We start from the raw sequence: 10,833 nt of genomic DNA, 5'->3' as shown, positions 1-10,833 counted from the left end.
ATACCGTCCGGCAAGGATCCGCCGGGAAGTATTAGGACGGACCGGTCCCTGCAGTCCCGTGGGAGCAGGATAAACCCACAAGAAAACACACGGATTTCTCAACGGTGTAGAGTTTTGGTATTTACTTCGCAAGCCTTCCAATTTTACCCCTCAAACAAAATATACTACTGATTTTTCCTAATAGTATTAGTGGATCTAGTCCATTGAATGACTTGAAATGGACGGCTCATATAATTTTGATGTACCGTAAAAGGTTGTCACCATCCTTTCCTAGATCCCAACTATTCTGAGGGCATCATACCTTGAAGGCAGATAACGCTAGAAGGGCGAGTACTCTTCGGTGTGGAACTATTTAGTCCATCTTTACATGTGGAGAGAAGCAAAATAAAAAAAGAATTTGTGCTAAGAGATACAAAAATGTATAGTGAAAGCATCTAAGTGACTCATTTGCCAGCCAACGTTGGGCCATGGCAAAGCATTTTTCTGGTTGGTACTCTTGAGCAATATGACCACCACCCTACACAAACAAGCGATGGAGGGCTCTATTATATCTTCCACATAATGGTTCTATCCAATCCATGGACAAGAACCATGATCTAAAGAGAAAAACAAGATCACCTTTACTGTTGCAAAATGTCAAATTGTTCGCATATGCAATGGTAAATCTACAAAATGAAAAAAGGTATTGCTCATCAGAAAAGATAGAGGAACATGATGCACAATGCTTAATCATTAAGTTTTTGTTCTCTGTGTGAAGAGGTGCAAAGAAAAGGAGTCACATGACTTGACCCTGCGGCCTGGCCATTGAGATGCCATGCCCTGCGGCCTGACTATCGAGAAGTTCAAAGACCTTATCCACGCTTGCGTGCTCAACTGAGGCACCTGAAGATCATGGTCTCCGCTATGCTCCCGCAGACAAAATATTTTATTTACAAGGTCTCAAAGAAGATTACCAACCACTATGGATAAGAAAACTTATTTTGATGCTCGTGCTCGCTCACCCTGTACACAAGTGCACAGTAACCTCTCATGGTGAGGTTGACATGGTATGGTACGCTGCTTGACATGTCATATGGGTAGGGGAGTTCGCTTTTGCATCTTTCCCACTCACCAACCGTCCCCTATCGCCAAATTTGTTTTTGTCAGTGTTGTTCTAAGTTATTTAGATGGTAATGCTTCTACATTTAGGAATGTTTTAACCCTATGTGAATATGTGGAAGATAATTCCTGACAAAAAATGATGTAGCTTTACATGCTTGATCCCGAGAGCATATTTAGTCATCTTGTTGTTCATCCAAAAGTATGACAGGTAGTAGCCGTATGTCTGCAGTTTAGAAAGGAAATCCGTCTAAGTTTGTGATACGAGAGTAGTGTCACAACCATATGATGTTGTCACATCTTCTAATCAAGTGGACGCTTCAAGGATAATGGAAGACTGACAAGACAATTGATGGCAGGTCGAGCAGGAGCCTTATTTAGCTCGATTGATTCTTCCAACAAGTTTTTCCTAGCCCATCACATCATGTATGGGCTTTGGCACCGAGAAGACACATTTTTGGTACAAGATGTGCACATCTAGGATTCCAGAAATGAGCTGCAGCATGGATGTGCTTTAGCTGATGTTGGCAATACCTTAAGTTCATAACAAAAAGTCGGCACATGAATCTTACACTCTTTACAGTTTGTAGCACCTCAACACATATTCGACTCGTGGGGTTTACATAATCTCCTTTGCGGTTCTACATTGCAGCCTTGGGGAAAGAAAAGCAAAATAAGCTATAAATTCTTTAGACCGACGCACAGTACAAAATTTGCCACCACGCTTTTGTCAAAGTGCATGGATTTGTTGTTACCTCGTATATTTGATTAGATATTATCCCAAAGCCATGAGCAGCTGGAACCTAGAATTTTTTGTCAAACTTTGGGTCCATTATAGGTTGCCAACCAGATAGCCCTGGAAATATGTCCATTAACACAAGAAAAGAGCGAGCCACATTATCATGGTAGCACACATTCTTTGCACTCATTTTGCCATTGCAAAATAACAAGAGTTTGAAGGCTAGAGAATAGTTTGCCTTGAGATTGATGACAGGCTGCCGCCTTCTCTCAATTCCTGGAGCATATAGTAGAAGCATAGTTTTAAATAGCGGACTATGCCTCTTAGCGGTGGAAGATACATCGCCGCTATTTTTTGGAAGCCGAAACCGTAGAACAATTGTTCTAGGGTATACAGCGCCACTATATATAGCACGCTATTTAAAACTTTACTTCATGTATAGCGCGGATGTAAAAAGGGTTCGACAGGTACCGCGGGTGATCAGTGAACCACTGCATAATTAACCAGGCAGTGAGAGGTCGATGTACTACTGAATTATTGCCATGACAGTGGAAAATCGATTAACGCCTCTGGCCACCTTAATCAGAAACCTCTGGACTTGCAGAGAGGAGGAGTAGTCTCCGACGTCGCAGCCTTCGGGGTCGCGCGCGTACGAGAAGCCCGAGCAGACGGGCGAGTCCAAGAAGACGATGCTTGCCGTCTGATGATCGTCGTCGTCAGTAACTCCGCTCCGACTCCACGAAGTAGTAGAAGAGCTCTGCCCCGGTCTCCGCCTCCACGCCCACGTACCTGCGAGCGCTCCGGCCATGAGAACCTCGCGGCCGTGACGAGGATTTCGTTTCCAAGATCGAACCGGCAAAGACGACGCATTAATCAGAGCCAGCGCTGTTGGCTGGGTGCGTGTGCAGAGAGCAGACAGTTACCCGGTCTCCAGGTAGAAGGGGAGTGGGCCGTCGAGTCCCGGCAGGTGGGTGACCACCGTCGACGCCGACGCCGGCGCGAGAGCAGCAGAAGCGGGAGGCGGGGAGCGAGACGCAGCAGCCTCAAGGACATCCTGTGTTTATCTCTGTTGCTTGCTTTGTGGTGATCAGTGCTGCTCGCGCCGATTTGGATCCACATCTGAAACTCTAGTACCACAAGTTGACCACGTGGTACACGTGGTAAGCAACCCATGATAAACAAACAGATTGTTTTCCTTAATTAAAAAAGGAAAAAGTACTGACAGTTACGGTGATTCGACCTGTTGGCTTTGCCAGAAAAAAAAAACCTTGTCCAGATGGGTCACCGATCACTGCCACGTACGTGAAGAACTCACAGAGGACCATGTTGCAAGGAGAAAGGCATGCATCATCAGATCATCTTCAACCAAAGTCTTGTTGTTGTTGGTAAAATATTCATATCATCAATCAACAAGCTATTATATAATTATCTTGCAAATTGATGTTCGTACATACAGATAGGTTTGGGCACTTTTCTGCCTTGAAGTCCACCAGCTTTAGCTGAGTCGCCGTCGTCGATGCGTGCGCAAGGGTGCTGCTACTGCTGCTGACGGTGATCCGGTGCTCTAACTCCATGGCCAAACTGAAGTTGCGTGTCCACGCCAACGTGGTGAAATCCGCTACGACGTCTGAACTGTAATCAGTCGTAGAGGCAGGGCGCGCCTCTTGGCATATACTTCCTCCGTTTCACAACGTAGTACGTGTTTGATTTTTCATCAAAAGTCAAATAGGTCTATCTTTGAACAAGTTTATAGAATAAACTATCAATAGTCCTAAAAACCTGTCAATAGCTAAAATACGAAATAAGTAAAATATAGAAATACCCTCCATAACGAGTCTAGAGATACATGATTTTATATTGTATTCCCTTCATCCGAAAAAACTTGTCTCAATCTTGTCCCTCCAATGGATGTATCCTAGTGTTGGATACATCTATTTAAGGGACAAGCTTTTTCGGACGAAGGAAGTACTTCCTTTGTAAACTGATATAAGATCTTTTAGATCACTAAATATAAGATCTTTTAAATCATCACTACTTAAGTGATCTAAAAATCATATATTAGTTTACAAAGGGAATATTATGGATGTTAATACATTTTTCTTTAAACTTGGTCAGACGTAGACATGTTTAACTCTCAAAAAACAAAATATGCACTACATTTTGGAATAGAGGAAGTACGTTTTTTATATAGATACTTCAACCACAACAGTATAAAGTAGCCTTCACACAACTACTTGACCATTTTATACATGAATGATCAACCAGAGGAAGTTTCTATAGAAAAGAATCATCATCTATTACCTTCAGACACTTCATGTCGTTTTGGCTTCAACATCATTTTTTTGCAAAAATTCTTTTGATTTTTAATAGTATGTAACAATAGTACAAAGATCCCTATGAGCAAATTGCAAAAAAATAAATTCATAAGTAACAAAAATTACAAGCAGGTCCATGAACCACTTAGCAACGACTATAAGCACTAGTACAAGTTGTTGAGCGTACGTTGTACACTGCATATGTATAGGACTTGGGTCTGTATTTATACCAGTGTATCTCTCTCTCTCCTCTTATATTTGTACATCTTAAAAGACAAGTAGAGGCCGGTCCACCATATACCTATATATGTGCACCATGCACACAATTAATGATTATCGATTCTTGCAATCCCATTCTTCCTAACTAACATGGTATCAGTTTAGCACGCCGATTCTATTCCCACCTTCCGCACCATCCGCCACCGCCGCCTCCTTTGCGTCGCCGCCGCCGCGCCCCTTCCCCTCGCAGCCGCCGCCACTACAAGAAATACACTCAATTATGACTCCCCATTTTGGTCGTTGATTCGTCATATTTATCGTTTATTGACCTTTTTTGACCAAATTCAGAAGGTCAACAGTTGGCCGTCAAGAACGAACAAACTTGACCTTTTAGAATTTTGGTCATAGCTAGACTGATGACCAAAATTTCAGAAAGGTCACTACCCACTTGCCTGAGCCACGTAGGATCTGACATGGCTGAGCTAACGTGGCATTGTTAGTGACCAAATGGAATCATCATAAATTTCATAGCCCAGTCCATCAATCTAGCCTACATGGGCCTGGCCCAATACCTATCTTTTTTATTGAAATGGTCTGATTTATTTGGGCTGATGCATTATTTTCAGAAGCATGCATATCTCATGTATGAAAACAAGTACAACAGAATACAATATTGCAGATAAATTGTATATTTCATTTTAGTAACACATCACATGAAATACAATACATCATCCATTAACTCCTCTACACAGAAAGGTCCAAGGTCCAACAAGTGCACAAGTGCACATCAAAATAATGCTTCAAGTGCAAGTGCACAGCAAAAAGACCCAACAAGTGCACAGGCGCACAACAACATATTTCTACAAAGATTGGACGAGATGGGCAAATTTTAGTTGATCACACATAACATCAATGAGAAACGAAGCTCCTTCTGCCCTTCGCTTCTTTTGAGTGCTTCAGATCATCCTGGTAATTGGAACAATCAAACATAAGAAAGCACACAAAATATGAGCAAACAAAAGATAACTGGAGGTTTTACATCCAGCAATTAACACAAGACTAAGACATGCTCCCATATAAATTTCAGGAATTGCAGGATTATTCTTGTGTTAGCTCAACACTTTGTGCAAAAAAAAACTCACATTAATAACTTCCAACATGAAGAGATGTCAATCATATATCTTTAACACAGTAAAATAAACAGCACCGACATGAGCACCACAACACAACACAGCTCATATACCACTAAACCAAACTCAACACAAACAACACATGCACACAAAGTATGCATGGCTGAAACACAACCTCATATGTAGACTTTAACTTAATTCATGAGTTTGAATCGAAGTAACAATCAGAACCATTTCCTGTAGTGATGTCGACCTTTATTGTTGAACAGGAAAATGCTAACAGCTAGTTACAGAGATAAACATAATCCTCCCAGAAGAGTCTTGGCAATTTGCATTAAATATTAACATGGTTGCAAAACTTCAGTTTGAGGGTAGCATGTTTCTTTAGCCTTTACTTGACTAGAATTACAAAATGAAGCACATGAACAAATCATACGTACAAGCAACCCCATGAAGACCGCTCACTTGAATCTTGTTTATACTTTTCTTGCAGATTAAGATGTGGGGGAAGAGTGTTACCTTGATGGGATCTCAGTAGTAGCATACAACCTGGATAGTGTAGACTAACTCCGGAGGAAAAATATTACATTTTCTCGAAGGTGAGATTGAGCTAGACATTGCCAAAAAATCCTTGCATTCACTTGGTTCAGATCTTCCCTATGAGGTGATGAGCATTCCACTGCAGCAAACCAAAAGATAAAAATCAAAATACAACCACTTTCATAGAGACAACTACAAGCCAAGTTTAGCTAATATGACTTCTATAGCATGCAAGATGTTTCTTAGATCAACAAAAGTTGGATGAACATTCTAAAATCAATCTAATAACTAGACTAACATATAAATGCAGATTGAACAAAAACAAGAACAAAAGCTACGACGAGGAACCCTTGTGCGACATATAAAGAGTAGAGTATTCAATGAAGGTCATATTTTCCACAAGACTGATCAAAACAAGAAATATTCGAGTCTACTAATTTATTACTGAATCACATAACATCATAGGAGAAAACAATGATTTTCAAGTTTAACTAAGACATGCATATAGGCTAACAAATAGTAAGTCACAGCCAAAAGCATTTCGACTTCCATTTATTTGCACCCACACAATCATCATGTGCTCACAGTTCAGAACATGTTATTTAATTATGTAGCTCCGCATTGTTGCTGGCCTGACTAAACTCGTCCTCTAGCATACGGGGATACGGCAATTTGATTAGGTAAGGATTATATGAATATAAAAGGACATTGCTACAAGGCAAAGCCTGCTGTGGTGCTTGCAGATTATTTGCAGCAGGCACTTACCAACATTATTGACATTGTTTATGACTTGGAAGTCAGTAAGACACTAGCTCAGCTGGTGTAGAGAAGTTGATTATACATGTCTGTGTAGAGAGGGTTCCCATGGAACACTCTCAACTAAACAAGCTTTTTCTCAGTGATGATAGTATCTACTTGCTCTCTATAATCAGTCAGGATTTTGTTCTTACCATGCATGTTCAGGCATAATTACGCAAAAAGACTCTGTCCATCTCTGGTAAGATACACTAACATGTGTCCGTGCACTACTCATGCATGCCTATAATTTGTTTGTTTGTACACTAGCTGAAAACGGGTGACACAATTAAGAAAATGGCATGAACATATATCTTCTCTGGCTGCAAATAACATAGCAGCAGATACTGTACTGAACCCACCATTGATAAATTCCCTCACCGACGCTGGCACCTTCAGAGCAGCAGGTTTTAGTTCCTATACATAGCAGCAGATTTGGAACATTAATTTGAGCAGCCACAAACACCGTCATCGATCAATAGTGCTCGGAAAGAAAAGAAAGAGACTGACCGATGCTGAACTCTAAGGCGAGGACGGTAGTGAGGATGGCCCAGACGGGGCTGCGAGCCGCGTGGTCATCTTGGCCACGTACACATGATTCCTGGGGGGCCTTGCGCGCGAACGCACGCATCTCCTTTGCCATTGCGAGCACCGCCGCCCGCCACACGGGCCGATCGTCTGGATCCTCATCGCCGCCGACGCCGGGGCCATTGGAGTTGACCCAGTCAAGCGACGCGGCTCACCCAGCACCCGCTAGTCCAGCGACAAGTTCGCTGCTCCGGCAGAAGCGGCAGCGACCACATCGGCGAGGCGGTGATCCGTCAAGCCCCGCCCTCCGTTGTGATGCGCGCGGTTGGTGCAACAGCGATTCTCGGTACCCGCCGCCGTCAAGGTCTATTCCCACCGCCGTCCTGGTGACCTGCCGCCGCAGCCGCGGGATGGTTAGGCCAGATCCGTGTGTGGATTTGATGGATCTGGCCAGATCGAGGCTCGACGGGGAGGAGGTGAGGGGGTTGTGGCCTCGTGGAAGAGTGCCAGACCCGGGGCAAGGGGAGGGGGTGGCGGCGCTGGAGGGGATTCGGGAGGAGTTAGGGTTTCATACATTTTATATGACATGGGCTGCTCTGGTTTGGGCCGAGAAGACGCGCGCGGGTAATTGATTTGCAGAAAAATAGGCTGGGAAATTTGGAGCGAGCTGAAAAATTGGTGGACATATGGCGCGAGCCTTTATTAGGAAATAAGTTGGCATGAGCATATAACTGGTTAGCAGTAGTTAGTGAGTTCCATAAAAACTACTAGTGCCAGTAGTGTATAAGAAAAAGGTATTATGTTCTTGTTGGCAAAAAAAGTATTCTATTTTGCTACTTCCTCCGTCTCATAATGTACGGCAAAAACATCTTACGTTATGGGACGGTTACATTATGAGACAGAGGAAGTATTACGTAGCAAACTAACTTGAATTATATGGGCCTAATGGTCAGCTTATATTGCATAAGGTTTTGATTTTTGATTTTTTTTCAAATGGAATCGTATTAAAAATGAATATTCATGAAATGACAAATATCAACAGTATGACCCATATATACACAACTCCTAAAGATCTTTTTTTATTTGGATATGAAATAATATTGATACTCCTCAAAAAATTACAAAAGGGTTGAAGCAATTTTGAATCCTCCAACAATTTTGAAGTTTTTTAATTGAAAATAAACAAAAAACTATAAAAGCGAAGCCCTTGCATTTTTTAACACCTGTCGGGTGTAGATATACCATGTTGGTCCTGCACGTGTAGGTTGATTTGACACGCATGGCTGACACATAAACAAAATTATTACATGTATACTTGACACAGAGGCAAAATTGTTGACGTGCCTACTCACTCACCATTACTTGGGCCTATGGACATATTAATTTGGTTAAGGTGGACCCAAAATATGGCCATGGATAGTGCTATACATTTTATGACCAATTGACGTGATGCGGCGATGACCTTTTTGACAGATATTGTCACAATGGTGGGGGGGGGTTGGACCCCTCTGGTCAGCCCTTGACCATTTCGTCAATTTTGGTCATTGATCTATGACCAATAAACCATGGTCGTTATATTTTTGTCATAAAACGGGCATATTTCTTGTAGTGCGCTCTCCTCTCTGTCGTCGCTGCCTCCCTCCCCCAGTCGCCGCCGCGCCCCAAAACCCTAACCCTAACCCGCACCGCCGCCACTAGCCTACCCACCCGAGCCGCCGAAACCCTCCCTTGCCGCTGCTCCCATGGCGTCTCCCCTCTCCAGCAACTCCAACCCGTTCGCCGGACTTGTGCCTGACGCCACCGCCGTCCGTGATCTCAACATCCACACCCGCGTTCCCATCAAGCTCGACCAATCCAACTCCTCGTACTACGCGTGGAAGACCTACTTCAACCTCGTCTTCCGCGAGTACCACCTCCTCGAGCACGTCGACGGGACCGTGGATGGCGACCTCATGGCGGATGATCCGGACTGGGCGGCCATTGAGGCCTCCCTCATGCGGTGGTTCTACCTCACGGTCTCCCCGGACATCTTCCATACGGTTGTCTCGGAGGATGACGACGTGTGTGCCGTGTGGACCAAGATCAACAATCTCTTCACCGACAATAAGCTTCAATGTCTTGTGTTTTTGCAGCAGGAATTTTTCAGGTGCTACCAAGATGATTCCTCCATCGACGACTACTGCATGCGCCTGAAGCACCTCGCCGATGAGCTTCGCAACATCGGCGCCAAGGTGTCGGACGAGCTCATGCTTAGCACCCTCACCGCCGACCTTAACGAGGATTTCGGCAACGTGGCCTCGAACCTCTCCCTGCTGCCGAACCCGACCTTCCAGTCCGTCGCCGCGTATCTACGCTTGGAGGAACGTCGGATGAAGAAGGTCAAGGCCCGTGTTCATCACACCGCCCTCGCCGCCGGGACATCTCGCGGGCCGCCACAGCCTGCCCCGACCCTTTTTGACAGATATTGTCACAATGGTGGGGGGGGGGGGTTGGACCCCTCTGGTCAGCCCTTGACCATTTCGTCAATTTTGGTCATTGATCTATGACCAATAAACCATGGTCGTTATATTTTTGTCATAAAACGGGCATATTTCTTGTAGTGCGCTCTCCTCTCTGTCGTCGCTGCCTCCCTCCCCCAGTCGCCGCCGCGCCCCAAAACCCTAACCCTAACCCGCACCGCCGCCACTAGCCTACCCACCCGAGCCGCCGAAACCCTCCCTTGCCGCTGCTCCCATGGCGTCTCCCCTCTCCAGCAACTCCAACCCGTTCGCCGGACTTGTGCCTGACGCCACCGCCGTCCGTGATCTCAACATCCACACCCGCGTTCCCATCAAGCTCGACCAATCCAACTCCTCGTACTACGCGTGGAAGACCTACTTCAACCTCGTCTTCCGCGAGTACCACCTCCTCGAGCACGTCGACGGGACCGTGGATGGCGACCTCATGGCGGATGATCCGGACTGGGCGGCCATTGAGGCCTCCCTCATGCGGTGGTTCTACCTCACGGTCTCCCCGGACATCTTCCATACGGTTGTCTCGGAGGATGACGACGTGTGTGCCGTGTGGACCAAGATCAACAATCTCTTCACCGACAATAAGCTTCAATGTCTTGTGTTTTTGCAGCAGGAATTTTTCAGGTGCTACCAAGATGATTCCTCCATCGACGACTACTGCATGCGCCTGAAGCACCTCGCCGATGAGCTTCGCAACATCGGCGCCAAGGTGTCGGACGAGCTCATGCTTAGCACCCTCACCGCCGACCTCAACGAGGATTTCGGCAACGTGGCCTCGAACCTCTCCCTGCTGCCGAACCCGACCTTCCAGTCCGTCGCCGCGTATCTACGCTTGGAGGAACGTCGGATGAAGAAGGTCAAGGCCCGTGTTCATCACACCGCCCTCGCCGCCGGGACATCTCGCGGGCCGCCACAGCCTGCCCCGACCCAACCACGTCCGCCGGCGCCACCGGGGT

The 10,833-nt window shown here is 45.3% G+C and overlaps 1 long non-coding RNA gene and 1 pseudogene across 1 annotated transcript; both read right to left on the bottom strand.

The window, feature by feature from the left end:
- Nucleotides 1–270: 270 nt before the first annotated feature.
- LOC123153067 (serine carboxypeptidase-like 19) lies at nt 271–3,411 on the bottom strand (annotated as a pseudogene).
- A 1,633-nt stretch (nt 3,412–5,044) lies between these two features.
- On the bottom strand, nt 5,045–7,931 carry LOC123150410 (uncharacterized). The gene is made up of 4 exons (XR_006475090.1): nt 7,347–7,931; nt 7,199–7,253; nt 6,021–6,180; nt 5,045–5,337 (listed from the first exon to the last, which is right to left on the bottom strand). It is a non-coding gene; the product is annotated as an uncharacterized lncRNA (long non-coding RNA).
- Between the last annotated feature and the right edge of the window lie 2,902 nt (nt 7,932–10,833).

This window comes from Triticum aestivum, chromosome 7A (genome assembly GCF_018294505.1).
Source record: "Triticum aestivum cultivar Chinese Spring chromosome 7A, IWGSC CS RefSeq v2.1, whole genome shotgun sequence".
NCBI lineage: Eukaryota > Viridiplantae > Streptophyta > Magnoliopsida > Poales > Poaceae > Triticum > Triticum aestivum.
The sequence above is the reverse complement of the archived record's forward strand: the minus strand, read 5'-3'. Positions and strand labels throughout refer to the sequence as shown.